We start from the raw sequence: 26,614 nt of genomic DNA, 5'->3' as shown, positions 1-26,614 counted from the left end.
TGATTTGAAAAATATACAGGGTTCTATTTGAAATGTTTTACTTTGGGACATTTTCGTTTAAACTTGTATCTTTAATCGTTTTATGAGGAGTAATATTGGCACCAATAAACTATACCTTCGTTTCGAACTTGAAATTTCTCATTCCTGAACTCAAAAACAAAGTAATCAAGTATGAAAATAGGCCTCAATAGACGATAAACTATAGAAAAATTGAACATTATTTCGGAAACTACTAGAACATACCAGTTGTTAATATCTAAACTATATCCATACAACAAACAGAGATGAATGCGTGATCAAACCATGATCACCACGCACATTTGCATCTATTGGGTAAAATAAACAAGCCTTTTTACGCTGGCCAATCAGATGTAACTGCAATCGGCTGGCGGAATTCCTCGTATAGTGTCAGAGTAGTCAGTTACGTTTTAACGCCTGTAGTGTTACCTACATATACGGCATTTTAAAGTTTGAAATTTTCAAAGTGTCAAGTACTGATACGACTGAAGAATCTGCTGATTCCTATACCCAGCAGCATATTATTTTAAAAAATCGGTCGTTCCTTTGTGCGACTCTGTACAAGTAGCTTTGTCTGGGGCATCACGTACACTATGTCTTGAAGCATTTTGTAGCTTAGATGGACATAGTATAAACATTGTGTATTATACCTGAACACGGCCCTGATTAAACATGATGTCTTTCACCTGCACACATAGGAAATTTAAATGTAAAACGTTTCATCTATAAACAAATAAAGTTCCATCACCACCTGGAAGATATTTCTAACATATGCTGCGAGTAATAACCTTAAAGAATCTGGATGTGTTTTGACAATAAATCTTTCTACTTACCGAAATTAAACAACGAACTATTTCTGGAAGTAGTTAAGTAGTCACGTTTACTCTCATCTGTCATTTCAAACTCAATAAGGTACTATACAGGGCATTCCAATGAAAACTTGACCCCCCTGTAAGTCAGAAACGGACGTGTAATCGAAAATTTCAAAGGACACGTCAATTTTTATTTACAGGGGGACTAATGGACTATGGAAATAATACCCGAAACTTCACCCACCTGCGGACAAGAACTACCCCCCTATTTTTTTAATAGCATGGGGGTTTATAAATTATTTGAAAGGTCTTTCGCCCCTCTATTACTTCTGTAATTATTTTAGAAATAGGTTCATTCGTTATTGAGAAATCAGATGTCTTATTTATGTCTTATTTAAGAAAAAACAGAAAGTTCGCTGTCGCTCATTTTATTGAGGAAACCAACAAAAGTAATATCAATGGCAATAAAATCAACGGATAAAGTGTTCGAAATGATTCCATCTATTTCCATACAATAATATAGTCTACTTGCGAAAGCAATCCTTGCATTATTGAAGATGTCCGAAGTGAGAAATCGGCATTCCCGAACAATTCTCAAGAATGTGTACCAAATTTAATAGAATTCAATACATTAAAGTTCAAGCAATCTTTGGATCATTTGGTTTGATCAATTGACCATTAATACCATATAAAATAATGATTAGACCTCGTAAATTATATTACGTCGCCCATGCCATACGAAGAAACTGCCGATGTTCGGTAACTATTCACTTTTTATTTCAAATTGACTTCGTATACACTATAGACGAATGAAACATTCATATTGCACTTTAGCTATTCAGTGTGAATATTTCTAAAAAGTTGATAAAAAATGCAGTAATTTCCATGAAAACGAAAAATTAATTTCGATGATTATTCGACAAAAACTACAACAAAAGTTTCCACATTAGAGTTTTATGTGTTGTTGTGACAACTGTATGTCAAGCTAGAAGAGCCTTCCATTAAAAATAAAATGCAAAGATACGAAATTTGGTCAATAATTGCTGATTGCAAAAAATTATTCACAGGAATAGCTAACATAGCTAATTCATGCATGACGAAAATACTTTACAAATCTATTGTGGCTCTTTTCCTCCATGACATTAAAACAAAAACTAATAGAGAAATGAAATATATGTAAAATATTATATGTATATGTAACAACACACGGTATGAAAAGAAAAATGCAATAGTTTTCAGAGAAATGCGTTTCAGAGATTTTAGTGATATCTTATGAGTTTCGACTATTATTCGACAAACATCGACAACAAGAGTTTCAACATATGGGTATTATTGAGAAATCTACTACACGAAATCAACTTAGCAGAGCTACACCATATAAACAAAGGGGTGGGACAATTTGTTTTCACAGTACCTAAGTGGCTTTGCTAACTTTATAGAAAAAGAATTACATTGCTCTCTTAGGAGAAAGGAATTGCTCTCCTAAGAAAGATTTTTCAATGAATTCTGTACCTTTTTCGTTCATAAAGGTTTCAATAACATTGGGATACAGGTTTGGAGAATTGTCGATTTACTGTCAAATAAAAATGAAGTTGGAATGTCAGATAATTCTTTGTAACAAAGTTTAATCTAAAAGTATTTGTTCTGTATCCGAAAATACATAACGTAAGTGGCGATGTGAATAAACTGGTTAATACTCTGAAGCTGAGTCAAGTCAAACTATAAAAATATCTTTGGTGTGATCAATTGAACCTTTCAAACCTGGAGTGTCGGAAATATCTGTATTGAGAGAATGGAACAGTTATTTTGGTGTAATAATATGGAAGAAAAGTACCTCTATTTCTCACTTTGGTTGGTGAAGAGGCTTACAGTGTTATCAAAGACATATATGCAGCTCAGAAATGTCCTCTTAGCACATTATTGAAGAAAAAAGCTGAGTCAACTTTCTGTTGAAGGAAAAATTATTTAATTTGAATTGGATACAGGTTCTGATAGTTCTGTTGTTTCTATGAAATTGTTCAAAAAGTTTTTTTCTACAATTAAATTAGTTAAAGACAATGTGAAACTTAAAACATTATTTGGTCAAGTGAATGATTTGGTTTTCAAAACTACCGTTGATGTCAAATGTATGAAAAATGGGTGCAGTAATCTGAAAGTATTTGTTCTGTATCCGAAAATACATAACAAATTATACCTATTTCGGTGTTGCCACACATGCTGCAAATCTTCTAATAACACAGGATACCTAAGTTTGCCACGAAAATACATACACAATAATTTCCCGAGAAATTCGTTTCAGTTTTTTTTTTAATATAGAATGAATTACGACAATTATGCTTTCTTGATATTCTCTGCAAGACATTTTCATTGGACGTGTCGAAAGAGATATAGTTGAATTATAATTGCAGCAATTGGACATACGTTTCGATAAATGTTTGCCATAAAAAATACAAATATTTCAGCTATAGGCGATTTTCTCGACTCATTTTTTATGTTTCCGAAACGATAGCCAATTCAAAATTTCAGTTTTTTGATTATATACTTTATTCATAGGCAAAATTTATGAATATGAAGAGTTAAGTATGACTAACTAGACTTTTCAAAAGTTATACCTATCACACAGTAAATTTTTGTGGTGAAACTTTGCCCTTTGTTACGTTTTAGCAGTTACTCTATTGACAGTTTATGGAAAGTTAAAAGCTCGAGCAAAAAACATCACTACTTGTTATCAAGTTATAAAAGCTACCCCTTATAAAAAGTAGGGGTGCGACTATTCTTTTTTTTTTCATTACAAGTATTCTATTTCTAGAAGTCTATACTCTGCCACTAATCTCTCATTTTTCCCCGAACCTTAAACACTTCAAACACAATCTCACACCACACTGTCTTATCCGAAGTACAAATGTAACGCAACCAGCAATCCCTCTCAACAATGCACTCGGTTCGTGAACTAAAACTAATTCACTGACTTTCAAACCAAAGATACGTTCGAAACGACTAACGAAGAGAAGTTGAATGTTGAAATTCCTCGGGTTCCTCATAAAAACCAACCGCGGTGGTAAACGCCAATAGGCACAGGCAGAACGAGCGAAGACATACGAAGCCGGAATATAGTGCGATTCGTCTGGTTGCGGAGTTTGTAGTCGATTCAGTCTGGTGCACGCGGGAGTAGCGTTTGACAGAAACGCATAGTTTCGGCTTCTTTATTCGGAAAGTTAAAGCAGGCCATATTCCGATTGTTGTTGTGAACGGTTTTTTTGTGACTCGGTGTTGTTCTAAAAGTGATAACGGTGAATGTGTGGCAGTTTTGGGACTTCTTGAGAAGTTGAAGTATCGAAAAGTAACCTTGATCGTGGATGCAACTGCAGTGATGCATAAAGGTGAGGTTTTGTTTGGAATGTATCATGTGTTCGTGTTGGTGTATATCGAGGATTCCCGATCGAATTTCTTAATACGGCTGTACATTGCCTGAAGACTAATGGGAAAACATGAAGTTTTTCTGCGTCTCACCCAAATGAGTAATCTTTCATGAGTAGTTAGGTAAGATTGTGGACTGCTTAGTCATTCTTCAGCGTTTTATACCTCAACGTTCGACTTGTGGCGTTTTAAGGATAATACAACAATTTGAATGAATATCAGTTCTTCTTACTCACGATCGTTGAAAAGTTATCTGCTCATTTGCTTGGATTGTTGCACAAGAACAAAGACGTTAGTCATATTTAACCTCTTGAATAAAAAAAATATTTACTGTGTACAAAAAATACCCAGGTAGATGTGTATGAAATAATTTTTCTAAACAGTTTTTCCCGAATATTTGGAAAGTTTATGTCCGTTTTAAAAATATGCAAACAAACGATAAATGTCGGAATGTCAAGAATAAATGTATTCTGGACTCCCTCCAGTTCATTTCTATAAATGTTCAAAATGTTTCCCAGTCACTCCCTGGCAATAATGAAATTTGTTTATAAAGTAATTTCTTAGAAATTGAAATGTTTCTGGGGTACCTAATTTCGATGCAAACATCTATTTTCCTGTCTAACGAACTGCGGTACTACCCTTCAAATGTTACGTTTCTCCTCAAAAAATCTAGACATTATATCAGGTGATCTTGTAGGCTCTTCTAAGTGACCACGTCTGCCTGACTACCGGTTTTAACAATTGACAAACCCAATGGAGCAGTATTTATTACGACAGGCTGATTCGAAAGTGCCTAGATGCAAATTAACCGAACCTGTAGATGGGGAAACATGGTATCTTAGAATTACTTACTAGATTGCCTGATATGATGGTGTTCGCGAATAGGCATTCGTAAATTACACGACCGCAATACATTCCAGACCTCATGGTTAAAATAAGGGGTACTAACGAAACTACCCTATAAACATTCTATAATGTATGAAATTAATTTGTGAGCATACCATACATTTAATAGAATAATCTGGAGTCAGTTTTGAATACGTTTTTTCTTGAAATTATGATGTTTATCGTTTGTTTGCAGATCCTCGAAACGAATATTGAAGTGCCAATTACTCAGAGGTGGCTAATCCAATATCTAAAAATTAAAAGGTGTTGGATAGATAATTGGAATACGTACTTACCTATCAAACGAGTTATCACAAGACCAACTTACCATTTGAAATAATAGTTGTTAGTACCATTCCTTGATGCATATCAGAAAGTAATAAAAATGATACATTTTCACATCAATTTCCTTCGACCTTGATATCTTGTACCGTTCAAAAGTTCAGGGGAGACTATTTACTTACACTGTATGATATTATATAGATAAAAAATAGTTCAATGAGTTGATAAGAATAACCTTGGCAGTAACAGATCTAAAGAATGTTTTCAGGAATGTACGTTCTATTCAATTCACTTAAAATGGTGGCAAGGAATCAATATTATTACATTTATCGATGACTTGATTGATCAGCCAGTTGCCTTGACTGAATCAGGAATTTCACAGAATTTTCATTGGCATCAAAAACTGAAATCAAATGCAATTGCTTTCTGTGCTGTATTACAAATCTTTTCTGTGCTGAACGATACAAGTAGAAATTCGAGAGATGTTGAAATTCGGAAAGCGCAAATCATTATTTTTTCAGTTACAAGAGAATTATGAAAAAAAAGGAATTATTGAGGTAATCAAATGATGCCGAAAATTCTACGTAGGTGAGTATTCAACGAGAAAAAAAACAAGATGAAAAGGGGCGGTGAAAATCGAGATTGGGCATTAGAATTTAGATGAAGAAAATTGTAGCAAGGTACTAGATAGAAAGAACAACACTTTCCAGAAAGCAGTTATTGAACAATTTGAATATATCTTTACACTCAGCACAACGGTTCCTCTCGCAAATCTTGAAACAATTAAAATTGTATGCAGCAATTGGAAACAGAAATAAATTATAACACTTCTCTCCGAGCCTTTGTCTATTGCTTAGAAGAAAAGATATATTCTGTAAAGGACAAAAATGCAGCATCTCTTTCAGCGTTTATTCAAGATACTCTGGAAACGTATATACTTATTGTTTTATATTCTTGATACAGTAATACAGTACAGTATTTGTAGTCATCCCTCAGAGTTCTTGGAGGAATAGAATAACCAGTGGATTAACCTACATACTTGTGTATATTGCAATTATGACATGTTTCAGTCAGGTATACAATAGAAATATAAATTAATTTCTTACAAGGACATACAAAAATGTATTACAAAAGATATATGCCGTAACATGTTTGTGAAAAATTACTATGTTTAAAGAAAATCAGGCTATCCTTTACTGCTTGAAGACAAATTTCAAATAAGTAACGAATTATTCGACGAAACAATCGCTCATTTCAAAACATAAGCGAAGTTGTCTAGTAAATATTAGAATAGTGAATACCTTTCTTTATAGGAAAACAAAAAAATATGAAAGAATATGAATGTTGAGATTTTTATACCATATGTTTGAAGCTGAGGGAGAACGAAGGCAAAATTTCAATAGAATAATTTCATGAATTACACGTAGCATCTTCAGTGATATAATACAAGTGAGTATGAAGAATGTATTTCAAAAAATATAGAAAATAAATAATTAGATCGATTTGCTTTCAGATTGAAACAGAAATTGGATCGTTCACACCTGAAAGACTTCGTTGCTTTCCATTCCCTGGATACGAGTTCAAACCATACAGAAACCTTTTGAAACCTATTAATGTCGTGGGAGTATACGTTTTCTATAAGGTACCGAATAGAAGCCAAATCAACGTATCACACTCGTCGATAGCGACCGAAAAAGATCCGAAAACGAACCGAACCGAATGGAACCGCATATATGTGACATGTGAAATAGTTCCTACTGTTAACAACAGTTTCTACTCTTCTTGGCTATGAAATATAAACACGCTGCGGCAATTCTCATTCAGGCTATACTTGACCTATGAGTTGACCTCAGGTTTGATCTCTGGAATTAATTCAATTTCATCGTGTATCCACTTGAGAGCAATCACTATCGTTGCTACAGTTGGGGGAAATTAGATGATTGCTAGGATACTGAATACTGTCACATGGCCATTTATCTATGCTGTAACGGCAAGGAGGAATGCGAATGAGCCCGCTTATTCAATAACTATGTCAAAATGTCAAACCGATGAGACCGTCTTAAGCGTCTTTAGGAATGCGGTTCATTCGGAACAAAGGAATTGCGATTGTAATGCTCATATATCCTTTATGTTCTCTGCTACGAATGGCATATCTAGAACCTTAGTCTAACATCAGTTGAATTGATTGTTTTAACGACCTATTTCAAGCTAGTGTTGTGGCGACGAATGAAATGAGTTAAAGAAATATACGCGAAACAGTTAGATATTCCCTGTTAAAGTGTAGATGTATTTATTGACAAGTGTGGAATTCCAAGTATCCAAACAATTTCCAGAAAATCAAAGAATAGCCTCTACCTTAACGTACCATAAGGTTTGGTTTTTGAACCGAACATATTTCTGCTTAACATAAACGACATCCGCAAGACTATCAACCTGTAATATATTAGTGATAAGTAATTCCATCTTGAAAACGCAACAAATAGCACTGAGTAACAAATGTTTCAAAAGTTTCTGCTTCTGAGTTTTGCTTCCGAGAATAAAATATTAAATTCATAATGAATTCAATAACATAAAATGATTATGAAATGGGAAAATAATAGGTAGGCTGAAGAGTTCTAGGCTAACACACAGATGTAGCATTGAATCCACATGATTTTTAGTTAACCATAACCTTCAGATACGTGTATAAATTTCACAGCTTTCACATCAACTTTTGGTTGTTTGAAAAAAATGGATATAAATGAATTTTGTGTGTTGGTAAGGTATTGTTTTTTGACGAAAAAACATATTATTGAAGCCAGGCTTAGCTTGGACTTCAGCTTTGTTACGCCAACGTCGCAAAGTACGGAAATCGCATTTACAAAATGCCAAAATTAGGTACTTTTTAGGTACCGAAGTCAAAAATTAGGTGCTCTGTAACTCACACCGCAACTCAAGGGTCAAAGTTGCGTTGCTAGCATTATGTAATGCTAGCAACGCAATGAAAATGATAATGAAATGATGAATGTTAAGGAAACACTATTAGGTGTTTATTAAGTGCTAAACGGTGAGGATCGTGAAATTTTCTAATTAATAAACAAAAGCTTCCAATTTCGCTAAACAACCGATCTAAGAATCGGGTCTCTCGAAAACGAAGACGAATGCTCAATCAGGTATAAACTAAGCGTGGTAATAAAGTGCTAATTAGGTGCTTGCAAGAAATTAAGATGAAAACGACCGTGATTAGACGGAAAAAAAATTCTGGATACCTGATTTGAGAAAAAAATTTAGCAATATGCAATGAAATCTTGAAATGTTCGTAAACTTATACATAGATAATCAGAATAAAGTGCTAATCAAGTGCTCACTAGGTATTCATAGTAAATCTAGATTCTATAATGCCTATGGTGCTCATGGACTTGAAAACCACCATGACTGATGAACTGAGTGTTTATAGTAAGTTCCTCAATAAATAAGGGCAAGAGAATAAAGTGCTAATTAGGTGCTCACCAGATATTTATAGTAAACCTAGACTCCATAATGCCTATGGGGCTTATGGACCCGATGACCACCGTGACTGATGTACTGAGTTCTTATAGTATGTTCTTCAATAAATAAGGGCATGAGAATAAAGTGCTAATTAGGTGATCATTAGTTATTTATGAAACAGCTGAGTTCCATAATACCTATTGACCTTCACGATCAAAATGTCCGTGGTTGATATTCTTTATTGGGTTGGCATACGAGTCTACTTCGTTAGTGCACGTCTGAGAAAGTTGAAAATTTAAATTAAATGAATAAAAAAAGTGGAATCACTTACTGTAGTTGGTTAATATATTTTCGAAAGTTTCAATGTATTTGTATAATGTTGTTTATTGTTTCATAAAACAATTTTCAACACTATTTAAGGTTCAGGGTTCATAGCTTTAGGGTAGAGTTTAGGGTTTATGAGTTTACCACCGATTTGTGAGATTATATTGGGGTTTAATTAATGGTCATAATATGGTGGTGAATATCATAAACAGTTGTGAATATTTGTGTTAGCCACGTTTTTGATTTTTTGAGGTGAAATTGACCCTCCCCCGAATAATCGTATTTTTTTAATGATCTGATATTTGACTAGTTATAATTGAAGAAAAAAATTGCTCTAGGGGTCAATCGAAATTAAAACAACAAATAATCATCACAAACTAGTAGTCATTCCAAGCCAACAAGAAAATTAATAATTTACAGAATTTTACATTTCTTGCACCAAAAATTTATAGTTTTGGCTGATTTCTAGTTGAATATTTCTCTTGTGATTCACCGTAACATTATGGTTTTGTGAATGTATTCATTAATAGACTGCGTTTATGTGTATATACAAGGGTGGTCTAAAAAGTTTCCGTTTGAGTGAGTTGATGTGAAGGTTTTTTTGAATATATGTTTTTGAAAGGCGACACGCCTACGCAAATCAAAGATAAATTGGGGACTCTTCGTAATCATTTACCACAGTGAAATTTGGGACAGCTGGATTTAAACGTGGACGTAACAGCTTGGGAGACGATGAACGTTCGGGGCGTCCAAAAACTGCAACTACCGACGAAAACATCGCCAAAGTTCACCAAATGGTGCTAGACGACCGCTGAATCAAAGTGAGAGATATCAGAGATTATGAGCATGTTACAAGAACGTGTTTGTCACATATTTAATCAATATTCCGGCATGAGAAGCAGTCCTCGCGTTGGGTGCAGCGTTTGCTCACGTCAAACCAAAAAAGTGTTCTGATGAACATTTCCAGCGCTCTGTTGGCGCAGTTTAGCCGCGATAAATCCAAGTTTTGGCGTCGATAAATTACTGTAAATGAAACTTGGATTTAACATTATACGCCCGAAACAAAAATACAGTCCAAACACTGGACTGCAAAGGAGGAACCGGTTCCAAAAAATGCAAAAAATGTTGTTTTTTGGCTGAGAAAGTGATTGCGACTGTTTTTTGGGATTGTCATTGAAGTATTTCAATCGATCATCTTCAAGAAGGAAAATCCATTACAGGAGCATACTGCGCTGCAGGCAGAACTTGCGAAAAAACGGCCATATTTGCAGAAAAAGAAAATCCAGTTTCACCAAGACAACGCACAGTCAGCGGCTGCCATGGCGAAATTCCACGAATTACGGTTTTAACTGCTTGACCATCCGCCTTACTCAACAGATCTAGAACCAGGCGACTTCAATTTGTTTCCTAATTGAAAAATGGCGCCCGGAGGACGGAGATTTTCGTCAAATGTAGAGGTAATCCACCTTTGTGAACAATCATTTTGCAGAGAAAAACGCTGAGTACCATTTGGACATGTAACAGCTATGGGAGTATTGCTGTGAAAAGTGTATAGAGTAAAAAAGAGACTATGTTGAAAATAAAAAAAAAATAAATAAAAAAAATCGAGGAGTGATTACGAAACTAGTCTTAAATTATGAGCTAAACTATATCCATCCAACAAACAAAGTAACTGAAACAATATTAAATGCGTGATCAAAGCAAGATCACCACGCACATTTGCATCTATTGGGTAAAATAAAGAAGCCTATTTACGCTTTACGTCTTGACATCAATGTTCAGTTCAAGAACTGATCGCGATTTGAGTGTTGAATCGGTATTGGTACAGTTATAATATTTGTTTTATGTTCAAAATGTGGCGTACATGGACAAGTTCTAATACTAATAACGAGTGTGATAACAACGCAGACTTTTTCCTGTGTAGTGTGAAGAGATACCAGTGAATAAAATTCAGATGCATTTGAATATTGAAACACAGATAGTATGTTTCAATGTATATATAAGAATCTACATTTCAAGTTTGATTTCGAGGGAAACAAACTATTACAAGCAATATCAGATTTGACCGAAATTCCTTTCTCAACTGTACGTAAAATAGTCAAAAACATACCTTATGAACGCAAGACGCAATGTGATACAGGATTACCAAAACCTTTAGATGTTCATCTAATAAAATCATTGAAAAAAAACAATATACGACTGTTACAAAAGCAATGAGATACCTACAATTGAAATCATAAGAAAGAAATTGAATAGTTCCGACCACAACGTGAGCTGCTGTAACAAAACTCTTCAGAATTGAAAAAAGGAACAAGGATTCAGGTTTAGAATAATAAACGGACGTCAAGTAGTTATGGAAAGCAGAAGAATAGTGGAATTGCGTAACAAATACTTAGAACGAATAATTAAATATAGACAAGAACAACGGCAAATTTTATATTTGGACGAAACTTGGTATGACTGTCACAACGGAGTTAGGAAAGGGTCGACTGATGGTTCGAGAATGTGTACGCTTAACATGCTCGCAAACAAAATTATATATAGTTATTGTAATTTTTATATATTCAGATATGATTATTGAATAACGAAATTAAATAGCTCCCTAACTATATAGCTTGCACTATATCGTTTACTTGAAGCATACATTCTTCAGTATGTGATTGATATTTTCCTAGTAAAGAGTCTTACAAAGGTGGGTACGAAATGAGAAAAAAATATATGCAATTTCACAAGGAATTTGTAATATCTCTCTTGTAATATCTCTTTGAAATTTTCATTATTAAGTAGGTACCAAAATGCAATTTCCTTTGTACTACCTCCCTTTTATTATCCAAGTATGCCAGTCGATTCCCACTAGTAATCAATCAGTCGGTATTCCAGCTTATGGATCTACTCATTCATCGGTAAATTCTTGGCCTCTTTAATATTCATTCGCCGTTTTACTCTCACGCGAAGCTAGGATACTGAAATATTGATAGCCAATATTGTTCCAGGAAAAAACTACATATGTTGACTTGGTAACTGTATTTCCTTGAATACGTTCAATAAATATATGATGTGGCTATAGGCAGGAATTCCGTTGAGCAGATACAAAATCGGAAATTTGATTGCCTAAACACGACAAATTTTATTTATTTCTTCGTCCTGAAAGTTTTTATTGAATATTTTACATATTTCAGAAAAATCTCACAGCATTTGATCGGGTTTCACACCATAAATTGATCATGAAATTTTCAAGCTTTGGCATTTCGAGGAGCCTCCAAAATCTCGTGAATTCATATTTTAGTGAAAGAAAATCATTTGTGGAATACGAAGGAATTAAATCGTTTATATTATGAACTACTTCTAAAACAACCTGACAGTGCTGTCACTGACACTGTCAGTATGTAAGTAAAAATTATAGTCAATGAAATTCAGACAATTCGAAACAACCTGTTATATTTTCATTCGTAACCCTAAAAAAGACATCGATTTTTATTTAAAAAAAAACCTTCATTTACCTGGAGTATATATTACGTTATGTTGTAGCGTATCTCTGAGTGATATCTGTTTCAATCAAATAACGAGTGTATGAAATACAAACAGAATGAGATGAGTAATTTCGATGTAACTCAATACTCATGATGGAATGTTTTTGTTTCCAGTGAATTTTCTCTCCCAGTTTGTACTATGAAATTTATCTGCATGACCCGAAGAGTTTTATTGACTTGATTTCTTTTTGTCTTTTTTCCTGAATATTTGCTACTTTTTTGATGATGAACTGATTTTGTATATCCTACCAGAAATGAAAAACAAAAAAACGGCAGGCTTTGATGAACTATCAATTATAACAATTAAGAAAATATTACCATCTATTGTCGTTCCTTTAACATACTTAATGAATCAATCACTTATACAAGGATACTTTCCAGAAGTTCTGAAAAAATCACTCGTTATACCTGTATATAAAAAAGGAAACCCCACAGAAAGGGACAACTATAGGCAAATATCTTTGTTATGCTCGATATCTAAATTATTTGAAAAAGTTGTAGCACGTAGGGTTATGGATCATTTGGAATCAAATAGGCTGTTATGTATGTCTCAGCATGGTTTCAGGAAAAATAAATCTATAGAAACAGCTTCCTATCATCTTCTGAATTATATTTACACAGAGATTGATAAAAAAAAATATGTGATCTCACTATTTTTCGATCTATCATAAGCGTTTGGTACAGTATGCGCGGAATTTCTCATAAAAAAACTGTCATTGTTCGGGTTTCCACGAAATATAATAAATTGGATACAATCCTATATGACAAACAGAGAAATGGTTGTGATCTGCAATGGAGTTACATCTGAGTCAAAGACGGTAAAACTCGGGGTGCCACAGGGCTCTGTTCTAGGACCTCTACTGTTTCTTCTCTATGTTAATGATCTTCCTCAACATATAAAGGGAGGCTACGTCACAATGTTTGCTGATGATACAACGATAACCATAGAAGGCAATAATGCTGAGCAACTCATCAGCAAATCTAAACATATTATTGATCAGTTCAGTACCTGGTGCCAAAGAAATAAGCTCATTCTAAATACTTCTAAATCGATCAGTGTTAACTTTCACTTCAGAAGAAATATTCCAATTGGTCGACACTCTAGTTATGACATTAAAACTTCTGAAGAAATGAAATTTTTAGGGACGTTCCTAGACGCCAATCTAAATTGGGAAAGGCAGGTGGACTATATATGTGCTAAGTTAAATAGAGCATATTATGCCATAAAACAGCTGAAATCCTGTTTGGATGAAACTGCCTTACTCAGCATATATTATGCCATGGCCTACCCTTATATAAGTCTTAATATTATGGCTTGGGGTAGAGCAAGGGATTTTTCCAGAGTCTTCATAGCACAAAAACGCATCATAAGGCTAATCTTCAATATGGATTTCCGGGATAGCTGCCGGCCAGTCTTTATAGACAAAAAAATATTGACAGCCCCTTCCATCTTCATTTTTAAATGTATTTCATTTGTTAGGCAAAACAATAAATTATATGATAAGACTGCTTCAGATCACAGTCATAATACAAGAAACGGTGATCTTCTAAAAATCCCTCAGCATCTCATGACAAGCTATAAAAAATCCCCTCAGTATAATGCCATTACGTGCTTCAATAAGCTGCCAAATGAAGTTAAAAAAATCACAAGTGACAAGGTATTCCATGATTATGTTAAAACTATGCTTTTAGAAAGAGGCTATTACAGTTACCAAGATTTTTTAATTGACAATCTCACAAACAATCAAATTCACAGTGGACGAAATTTTATTTAGATTAAATTATGTGAATGATGTAAATGTTTAGTTAATTTGAGGGCATCTATGCTTACTTGTATATGTGTGTATTTATGTATGTGTATATATGTGTATATGTGTATATTTAGAGGTGATTCTGTGTTCAATCTCCAACTCTTTTTATCTTTACTAGCCTGTTGTACAACTGACTTACCATATATACCCAAGTGTATCAAAAATGGTGAATAAATATTATTATTATTATTATTATTATTATTGAAGTAACTTTTTGATACAAAATGCTTTATTGTGGCTCATGAGAGGCTTTTATACAAAAAAATTTAGTTGAATGGGTATTGTATAAATTTTATTTTACAGTGATATATCTACATCTAGTAACAAGAGACGGGAAATGGAAGAACACATAATAGGGATTTTTTTTTAATCCCTAATTTAATATATAAAAATGGATGTTTGTTGGTTGGTTGGTTGGTAAATGATAAACTTCTACATCGCTCAACCGATCGTGATGAAACTTGACATGTATAAGTAATTTTTCATAGAGAAGGTTTTCAGGCTATTAATTTTTCTGTAACTCGCCACTAGATGACGCTGTAGAACAATTTTTTGAAAGCACGCCTAAGTTCGTTGATTCTGATTCTGTCAAAACATCAGAACACCAGCGATACAGCAACATAGTACTAGTGTATTATAAAAATTAGTATGTAGACGATTAAATTCGTTTTCGTTCCTCAGAATGTTTCATACGCAGACACATGTGCAGATGTTGAATATTGACTACATGTATAGGTGGAAAGCTCCATTTCCATCGATATTAGAATCGTTGCTTGAGTGATCTCAATGTCGTAGATGTTAAAAAGTTGCCCCCAAAAGTAAATATTTTTTGGGGGACTTTATGCTTCCTAAATCTATACTGGATCAACATCTGTCTATTATTTCGAAACTATTTTGAAGCGTTATTCGTTAAAGTGACTAAATGTTTCTTGTGCTAAATAAAATATTTATAAATATTTAGTACAGATATGGAAATAATAGACATACTGAAGAAAAATGATGAGTAATAATAATATTAATATACTTTATAGGCATTAAGAATAAATCTTGTGGACAAAGCTTGTGAAAAATACATACAAATGTAAGTCTAGAAATATAAAATGTGAATATAAAAACACCTACAAAAAAGTAAAGTTAGAACATATACTATAGTTCAACATCGAAATTTTGTCTCTGTACAGATTTGTTTGAAAGTATTATCAACACTTATATAATAGACTTATAAACATATATATACTTATATATAATATAACATAAATAAACTCACCCATTGCACCAGAAAAACAAACATTCATATCCAAACAACAATATAAACAAAAATCTTATATAACCTGAATTCAAATATGCACATTTTGTCACGTAAATTTATCATTATAGAAGTTTTGCAAATTATAACAGGGTCTATCAGCCAAAAATGTTTTTACTCTTATTCTACACATTTGCCTGTCTTATATCTGAGGGCAAGTTATTAAACATCTTGACCCCATTGTAATAAATAGAATTCCTGACCAAATTTGTTAAAGGAATTGGCAATTTCAACACGGTGGAACGGGTGCTATAAGAATGGCACGAAGCCTCAAATAGGGACATATTTTTGTAAATGAGGCAAACCGTTTCCAAAATGAACAAAGCAGTCACTGCTAAAATATTTTGCTCAGCGAATTTGTGTCTGCATGAATCACGAGATTTAATTTTACACATATACCTGATAGCTCGTTTCTGCAGAACTAATACAGATAGAATTGCTGATGAATTGCATACTCCCCAAAACATTCCATAACGTAGGTGGGATTCAACGAGGGTGTAATATACCGTTCTGACAGTTTTGATTCTCAACTTTATTGAAGTTACTCTCACTGCATAACATCCAGAACAAATTTCATTTTTAAGTAGTTTGTTATGCTCAATAAATTTGAGCTTGTTGTCAATGTGAATACCTAGAAATTCAGATTGAGTCTCGTTCTTGATCACTAAGTTATCACCAAACGACAGGTCATCAAGAGCACATCTGAATGATTAAAGGTTTGTTTTAGTGAATAGAAGGATAGCAAATTAGCATCACACCACTCCTTGATTTTTTCATATCAGTAGATATTGCATTGTGTAAATCATTTGAGTTTTTGTTGTTTTTGAGTAATAATGAATAAGTTATGAGTAGAATGCCATCCTTGTCATATTTCATAATCTAGTCCGTTTTGGTATGACGCGATAGAAATGGCAACACAGCATTCATCTCTAATCTCATTTTAGTTTCGCCATGGGTGTAACAGTATCTGAAATTATTGTTTCCACCATTTGGCTCTGATTTCAATTTTTTCTATGGACAAAACACGAGAACTACAGGAAAACCGTTATGGCGCTCTGAGATAAGTACCTGTGTGGAAGTAGCGATTCATTATGGATTTGAATCGCTGCAGATTAAATTTATTTGGAATAACGGTCTCAGGAAGTTTATTCCACATAAACGGAGTTCTCCAAATGAATGAATTCTCAAACAGTGAAGTTCGAGGAGTACTGAGTTGAGCCTCAAAACGATGAGCAGTCACGGTCCGTCGCGTAATTCTAATACTGCTCTTGGTGGAATCAAATGTGCCAAGTCACTTGAACACCTCCCGTGAAAGTATCTATAGAAGAGAGAAAAATCTCCAACCTTTCTTCGATGTTCCAGAATATCAAGGATGCAAGTGATGTTCCCATCTTTAATCAGGCAGATGGCTCTTTTCTCGATGGAATCCAGCAGCTTCAGGGTATGCTTAGAGGCGGAGCTCCATACCTCAGAACAATAATCCAAAGATGGTCTCACCAGAGCTTTATAAACCATCCAGCAACTTTGGGGTATGTTTGGGGGCAGAGCTCCATACATGAGAACAACACTCCAAAGAAGGTCTAATCTGAGCTCTATAAAGCATCAAAAGTTGCTGAGGTGTGTACAGTTTTCTGGTTCGGAACAGTGTTCCAAGCTTTTGAGAAACAGCCTTTACAATTTCAGCGACATGATTGTGCCAAGACATATTGGTGTTCATGTTAACCCTCAACAAAATCATCAAAGTAGAAAGCCGAATTGTCTGTCTTGACATAATTATATCCGGTTCGGAGATATTTATCTTCTTGGAAAAAACCGATGCCTGGGTTTTCTCGGCATTGAATTGGACCTTGTTACTTTCCAATAAGTCGTTTAAACACCAGCGTTGATGGTAAAATTATTCGAGAGATATACATCGATAGCCACTTACAGGGAACGTTCTTTCAGGAAGCTGGACAGCCATACACAAAAATTATCCGACAAGTCAAAGCATCTAGTTTGGCCAGCAATATGCCATATGCGATCAAAGGCCTTAGAAATATCAAGCACAACAGCTCATGATTCTCCATGTTTCTCGATTGCATTATTCAAAATATGGTTGACATACGATAGAAGGTCGTCTGTTGATCTTTGTTTCCGAAAGCCATATTGATGATCGCTCAACATGTTGAAGCCTTCCATTATTTAATAATTTGGTGATTTACAGCTTTCTCCATGATTTTTGATATCACTGGTAGCAGAGCAACTGGTCTATAGCTAATTAAAAAATGTTTCTTGTATTTTTTGGGAATTGGCTGAACGCGGGCGATCTTTCAACAAGAAGAAAAAACCCCTCCTTTGTAAGACAGGTTGAAAAGTGTGCAAAATACTGTTCATTTGCGCACTTTTTAAGTACGATAACTCTTCATCGGCACCTAGTTGATAATTAGCTGTTTCAAAATTCGCCTGACTTAGACGTTGTCGAAAAGTAAATACTGGCATTGTGGATTCTAGTGTGGGAATATTGGGTGATGCCTGTGCCAGAAAATCGACAGTGGAGTGGACGCAAATTGTTCAGCTAGTATATTCCTCCGATTCCGACGACTCTGTTCGCAGGAACTGCCTCCTCCATATACTTATACGCCTAGCTGTAACTTGTTTGTCTGCACCCACATCGTTTCTTGCCGTTCTCGGTCTCATTTGCATTTCATCCACTCTGTTCAGTGACTCATTTCATAATTATTAAATGAAGCTATATCAACAGAATATCTCGAATGGATCGACTGAAATGATTGCTGTGGATATACACAGCCGGGCATTGTTACTCAATGAACGGCAATATGATTCGTACTGAGGAAGGCTATATGAAGTTATAATATCAATATTGAATTAGATGGGTATACTTGCGTTGGTTCTTTCAGAAGATAACGAATATTTATTTTTCACAGAACTGCATTCTACAGTGATTTTCAATGGTAAACTTATGGAGATAGGGCAGTATGGATCAATAATAATAGCCTCTTGTCGACAAAGGACAAGAAAATGCATTCTCTCGTCGTGTATCGATTTGGTCTCGTTCGTCATGACAAGAATATCGTTGTTCTCGACGAGAGAAAGCATTTTTTTGTCTCGTTTTGTCTTGTTTCATCTTTATTCGACTTCTCTCCACGAGAAAGTGTAGCAAGTTTTCAACGATATACCAAATTGACATTTAAGAAATCATTATTAAAATCGGTATACAGGAAAATCATCAGATGAAAGAAAAAGACTACTAACAAAAGAAACATTAACATAGCTTATAAGATGAGTAACTTATCGGGTAGAAAAATAACACTAGCCAACAAATAAGAAAAAAAAATTGCGACTTATATTATAATGGCTATAGGAACATTAGAGTTTAAAGCATCCTGACTGACTTCAACATCAAAAAATTTTCATCACGTATACAAAAACTATGTTTCAGCATTGAGGAAGAACACAACTCAAAACTTAACTACCTGGACACAACCATATGATATAACCACAACAAAACACAATTTCAAATGGCAATATACAGGAAACCTACACAAACAAGCTCCACCATACCCGCAAGTTCAAACCATCCGCCATCACACAAAATGGCTGCCTATAACGCATTCATATATAGAATGTTAAGGATACCACTCAGCAGTGAAGCCCGAAACAAAGAACGGAAAGTCATATACCAAATAGCGAACGAAAACGGATACACCCAAAAGACAATAGATAAACTAGAAAACAGAATCAAACAAAAAATACAGAACAAGGATCAAGCCACCCCAACAGACAAAACAACACAACGATGGACAGCATTTACGTACGTAGGACACCAAACCAAAAAACTAACAAACATCTTCAAACCACTGAACATCAACATCACATACAAGCCGAACACGAAGATAACACAAAAAATAAACAACTATGAAAAAGAAGAAGACAAAGACCAAAACGGGATATACAGTATACAATGCTCGGACTGCAACAAATTCTATATCGGTCAAACCAAGAAAAAACTGATCCAAAGATACAATGAGCACAAAAAGGCATACATAAATCCAATAGTATATAAATCAAACCTCGCAACACACGCCATACAAAACAAACATAATTTACCCCCACCAGAGAACATTAAACTCATAAAACAAGTCAACAAGGGAAACCGCATGGACATTTGGGAAAACTTGAACATCCATAAATTTAACAGTCATAAATCACTTATCGAGGAACAAGTACAAATCAAAACACAACAAGACCTCACATTCAATATATTAAACAAAACCATACACATTCCTAGAGAAGATCTAACACAAAAAAGAGTACCTGATGCAGTACAAATACAGGCAAATTTACCTAAAGTACCTGAAATACCTGAGTTGAGACGCTCTGACCGTATAAAGAGGAAGACGACAGGATGACAAGTTCAGTTTGAGGAGTGGCTAGAAGATGACAGTACTACCAACTGTCGAAACCGCTCGCAGATAATTATTAGAAGATATAAAGCTTCAAATACTTTTTGTAAAATTTCATATATATATATATATATATATATATATACAGTGTGACCCATTTAAAATGGAACCACCCCTGTAGAATGTGCATTTTTCAATCAATCTCAATTTTTTTTTATTGGAATATTAAGCATGAAAAACTGTATCTTGACACTAACTTTCACAATTTTAGTTTCATTTCCAAGGCACTCTATGGTTTTTTTTGTTTGTCAAAAACGGCAAAAGTTATTAGGCAATTTTTGTTTTCAAATTTGACTACACCACTGGATTCGTAGTCGTTATAAATCAAAACTGTCAAATTTTCATTAAAAAATATTTGTTAACAACGAAGTTACAACAACTTCAATTTTGGAAACAAAGTATTTGTTTGTAATTTTCATACAGATTATAGACATATTTGAGATCTGACAACACTGTCATCACCAAGTAGAACACCAGTGAATTTGTACAGTGAAAATCCGAAGTCAACAGCTCAATGCGTTCTACAGTTATAACTCCTGAAAATATGGTAATGTGAGAGATTTGTGGTGCAAGCGTTTTGTAATAAAAATCTGACTACGCCACTGGATAATATTCCCTTAAAATCATTCATTTGAGTATAGGTTACGAGAAGTGTATTCTAGAATAACAGAAAATTAAAAATTCATTTTCAAGTTATGCAGTACTTAGTACATTCTTCCGCATAGCCGCTAAAATCAAATTGATTTAAAGCATGGAAATCATTTATTCAATAATAAAACAGAGAGCAGGACAAAAATTGTTCCCTGTAAATTCTTCATAACTCAGCTAAAACAATCTTTTAGAGGAGATATCAATAATTTGAGGAAGCTGAACTCATTATGCAAAGGTTTTATAATAAATCAACAGTAGGCTGTGATTTTGACAGTTAATCATAAATAAAATAATAGTTGTTAGTTACGTGCATTTAATAATGGCTTTGCAATTATCATTAGAAGAAAGAATTGAAATTATGAGAATTTCTGGGGACAATTATCATAGTGAAAGAGAAGCAGCTAGGATATTTAATCACAGACATCCAAATCGACTTCCCATTGACACAAGCACCGTCAGTAAAATTAACAAAACATTTAAAGAAACCGGTGCAGTCAGCAAACATATTTTAAAAAATAATCACCGAAGAAGAAATTTAAACGAAGGTGCTGTTTTAGATTATTTTAGAAACCACCCAAACAGAAGTTTACGAGTCGCCAGTTTGGATTTAAACTTACCGAGAGAGACTATTCGACGATGTCTTAAACAAAACAAAATGAGAGCATTTAAACCTAAATTTCTTCACTCTTTAAAGGCAGGTGATGAAGTGAAACGTATGTTCTGTGGGGTATTCTGACACAAAAAGTATACAGAACAAGACCAACGAATCGAGCTGAACTCATGCAAAGGATACGACAAGCTTGTGCCGAAATTACAGTTCAACAAATAAGAAATAGTGTAAACAATATTCGGAAGAGATACGATAAATGTATTGAACTTAATGGAGGTTTGGTAGAAGCCACAAAAATTTGAATGTTTAGTTTTAAATCAATGTTTATTTTAGTATCAGTTTTTTCTTAATGGCAATTAATTGTTGAATAAATACTTTGAAACTTGTTTGTATACATTTTGTTTTCATCAGCTATAGAAGAAGGTAGAGTAAGTTCAGAATCTCATAAAATGTGATTTTCCAGGTGCGCTGTTACAAAAGTACTATTATTTATTATTGGAAAACTTCCAAAAAGCTTACAAGTATGATCATTAATACTTCAAGATTCTATCAAGATTTGGTAAAAGCGCAATTGGGAGATCCCATGACATGAGATTCTGAACTTGGTCTACTACTGCGTAACTTGAAAATGAACTTTTAATTTTCTGTTATTCAATTATTCAATTTCTATTTTAATTTTCACTTCTCGTAACCTACACTCAAATGAATGATTTTAAGGGAATATTATCCAGTAGCGTAGTCAGATTTTTATTACAAAACGCTTGCACCACAAATCTCTCACATTACCATATTTTCAGGAGTTATAACTGTAGAACGCATTGAGCTGTTGACTTCGGATTTTCACTGTACAAATTCACTGGTGTTCTACTTGGTAATGACAGTGTTGTCAGATCTCAAATATGTCTATAATCTGAATAAAAATTACAAACAAATACTTTGTTTCCAAAATTGAAGTTGTAACTTCGTTGTTAACAAATATTTTTTAATGAAAATTTGACAGTTTTGATTTATAACGACTACGAATCCAGTGGTGTAGTCAAATTTGAAAACAAAAATTGCCTAATAAACTTTTGCCGTTTTTGACAAACAAAAAAACCATAGAGTGCCTTGGAAATGAAACTAAAATTGTGAAAGTTAGTGTCAAGATACAGTTTTTCATGCTTAATATTTCAAAAAAAAAAAATTGAGATTGATTGAAAAATGCACATTCTACAGGGGTGGTTCCATTTTAAATGGGTCACACTGTATATATATATATATATATATATATATATATATATATAAATTGGTTTAATTCGTGAGATTGCAATCAATAGCTGGGCTGTTACAAAGAAAACTCTTTGTTATATGTCAAGCTTTCGGTATATTTCACACCTACGTCAGGACAACTACAATAATAAGATTATATATCTTGTAAAAAATATATAAATGTGGAGAGCTTACTAACGCGAGAATAAAATATAAAATGGTTCAAAAACAGATAGAAAAACATTAAATAATGACAGTTGATAAAAATTTTGGGTGACAATGTCAAGTGGGAAAATTCTGAATGATACTCGAACAGCCCAGCTATTGACTGCAACCTCACGAATTAAACCGATTTATAGGTATTCCAGTCACTAATTATTCTGTTATATATATATATGTATATATATATATGTATATATATATATATATATATATATATATATATATATATATATATATATATATATTTTTTTTTTGATTGATGCAACTAATTTTCCTTTATTTTGAGTATTTCAATATTAAATTCTACAAAAAGGATTTGAAGCTTTATATCTTCTATTAATTATCTGCGAGCGCTTTCGACAGTTGGTAGTACTGTCATCATCTGGCACTCCTCAGGAGTGCACTCCTCTTGTTCTACTTTCTTGTTCCCTAAAAACTCCGAAACAATTCTTTTGAAAGAACTCCACGCAGCTAATTCAACATTACCTAATTTTTGATCAAACTGTTGGTCACTCAGTCGTTTTCTAATTTTTGGTGCAACAAATACCTTCCTTGAGCTTTGCATCGCTTCATTTTGGAAAAATGCGTTTAAGATGTTTAAACGCATCACTTTGTTTGTCTAATGCTTTTACAAAATTTTTCATTAACCCCAGTTTAATGTGTAACGGAGGTAACAAAACGTTTTTGGGATTAACAATATCTACGATATTGAAGTTGTCAGATGTCTACCTTGAGGATTGCAGCAATATTCCCATATGAGGCCATCTCTGTAAGTCAGTTGTACCTATACTGTTTGCACTGTTTGGAACCTTTGATGTAGTAATGAATATTACTGGAGTTTTTTTTTAATCTTCCTCTTTGAAGATGATCACTTGGTGATCGAAACACGTGTCGAGGTCTTAAAAATAACGATTTGGTGTTGGAAAAAAACTCCAGTAATATTCAGTTGTACCTATAGTCGAAGTAATCTTTATTGTGAATAGTTGAAGCTATCTGCATCTCGAAGGCCAAAAAAACCAATACAGAGAAATAACGCCGCTACGAACTAGTCCACGTGGACTGATGAATTGGACGTATAATTTTTACTAACCGAGTTTTATGATTGGCTGAAGAGTCATAAAATTGAATTTGAAGTCATGTTACGATGACGAATAGAATGGGGGGATGAGTATCGCCGTTGTGTCGTCAATGTTCAGTTCAGGAGCTGATCGCGATTTGAGTGTTGAAATTCGATATTGGTGCAGTTATAATTTCTTAAAATTTTTGTCATCTGTTTAAAATGTGGCGTCCTTAGACAAGTACTCATAGTAGTAACGAGTGTGATAACAACGTAGACTTTTTCCTGTGTAGTGATTCCAATAGCAATGGTGAACAATGTGAAAAAGAGATACCAGTGAATAATATTCGGATGCATTTGAAAATTGAAACACAGAGAGTATGTTTCAGTGTATATAAGAATCTACATCTCAAGTTTGGTTTCGACGGAAACAAACTATTATAAGCAAGATCAGATTTGACCGAAATTCCTTTCTCAACTGTACGCAAAATAGTCAAAAACAACCTTATGATCGCAAGACGCGATGTGATACGGGATTACCAAAACCTTTAGATGTGCATCTAGTAAAATCATTATAAAAAACAATATACGACTGTTACAAAAGCAATGCAATACTTCCGGCCATAACGTGAGCTGATGTGACTAAACTCTTCAGAATTGGATAAAGAAACTAAGATTCAGATTTATAATAATAAACCTACGTCAAGCAGTTATGGAAAGCAGAAGAATAGTGGAATTGCGTAACACATACTTAGAACAAATAACTAAATATAGACGAGAATAGCGGCAAATTTTCTATTTGGACGAAACTTGGTATGACACTTACGACACAGTTACGAAAGGGTGGACTGATGGTTCGAGAATGTGTAGGCCTAACATGCCTGCAAACAAAAGATCGCGACTTATCATTATTGAAAACACATTGATCCCAAATCTGAATGCGATTAGTGTAATAGTTCTTGACAACGCTTCCTATTATTCGCGACAGCTCATCAAAATATCGAATAAAAATTCGAGGAAAGATGAAATACAAAGTTTTTTAATGGATAAATAATTTGTATTTTGAAGATAATTATACCATAAACCTAGTACTTGATGTTTTACAGACAAAAACATTTGAAAAAGTGTATACCCTTGAGAGTATTGCTGAAAAGTATGGACACACCATACTGAGACTTCCCCCCTATTTTTGTGTTTTCGATCCCATCGAGTTGATTTGGGGAAAATTGAAACGAAGCATCAGGCGTGAAAATAATTTTCTAAAATTTGATAAGATGGTAATAGAGTTAGTTAAAGAAGAAGTATCTAATTACCGAAGAAGACTGGCAAAAAAGGAATAAAAAAGTAATTTTAGTTGAAAAAGACTGTATGAAGATTGGACACTTCCATATTAATGGTGGAAATAAATTCATTATTGATTTTAATGACGACAGTGATAGTGAAACAGATAATATGGAAGAGGAATGATCAGAAGCTTTCAAAGAAATTTAGTGAAGTGTGATTTTTATATAATAAGAAATGATTATTAAATAACAACATTAGTTAGCTCCCTAACTATATTATTAAAGGAGAACTATAGGAAGGTAGGTTGCACTATATCGTTTACTTGAACTATACCATGCCGGGTTCTTTGTCTGGTTTGGGTGAATCATCGTTAGCAGGTTCTTCTCCTACTGCTCAAGAGTTTGGGGAACGGCAGATTTTCAAGATCCTGCTGTTGAGGAGGCGATAACCCACCTCCTGTTTGCGTCACCTAGTCTCCTAGGTGTGATAGCAGGATCGAAATTGAAAAACTGAGAACAGGGAGGACACTTTAGGTTTCTTAAGGGGTCCTCGAGTAGCTGGGAAAATGAGGTCCATCGTGGCTGAGCTTTTCATTACCGCGCAAGGATGAGTCCGTCAATCAGAAGGACTCGTTCCAGGTGAGGTTACAGCTCAACCCTGAGAAGGGTCTTTTTTCAAACATATCATTGCAGTAATGCGAGTTTGTGCTAATCAATAATGTTCTCGCAATTGAATTAATAATATAGATACATTGTGAATGTATTCACTTGATTACAAAACCCAGCATTATCAACGGAAATGCTATAAGCGCACTCTCTGTAGATAATAATCGTAATTTCTCCATACGTAATGACCCGAATATTCCCATATTCACATAATGCAGTGGCTCCATTGAGCGGAAACAGCCACTAAACTCGAGGATTATCCATTCATTTCACGTGACAACTGGAAAAGCTATGAATGTTCCGCTTCATGTCATCCTCGTTAATACATTTGTCTTTCGTTAGAAGAGCTTTGAGTGCCTCCTGCAGATTTTTCACTCGCGAAGTGCCTTAAAGACAATAAATCATTTCGACTTTGAGAATGGAATGTTATGAGAGTGTTTTCCGAATCATCAATAAGAATTTTAAGACATCGAAACAATATCGATTTCAATCGAAGCTTCAATTTTGTAAACTTATTTCGAAAAATAAAATGACAGATTTCAAAATGATGTCATTTATTAG

General features: G+C 34.0%; 1 protein-coding gene across 2 annotated transcripts in view; it reads left to right on the top strand.

The window, feature by feature from the left end:
- The first annotated feature begins 3,955 nt into the window (after positions 1 to 3,955).
- kek5 (leucine-rich repeat, immunoglobulin-like domain-containing kekkon 5 protein) overlaps positions 3,956 to 26,614 on the top strand; it is a 233,473-nt gene continuing 210,814 nt past the window's right edge. For both annotated transcript variants that reach the window (XM_023169091.2, XM_074174421.1), the window contains exon 1: positions 3,956 to 4,210. The gene's annotated coding sequence lies outside the window, so the exon portion shown is untranslated. The remainder of the gene's footprint in view (positions 4,211 to 26,614) is intronic.

Source organism: Leptinotarsa decemlineata, unplaced genomic scaffold (assembly GCF_025532065.1).
Source record: "Leptinotarsa decemlineata unplaced genomic scaffold, Ldec_3_MD MMD2_tig00000576_RagTag_RagTag, whole genome shotgun sequence".
NCBI lineage: Eukaryota > Metazoa > Arthropoda > Insecta > Coleoptera > Chrysomelidae > Leptinotarsa > Leptinotarsa decemlineata.
This window is presented reverse-complemented; position numbering and strand designations above follow the sequence as displayed.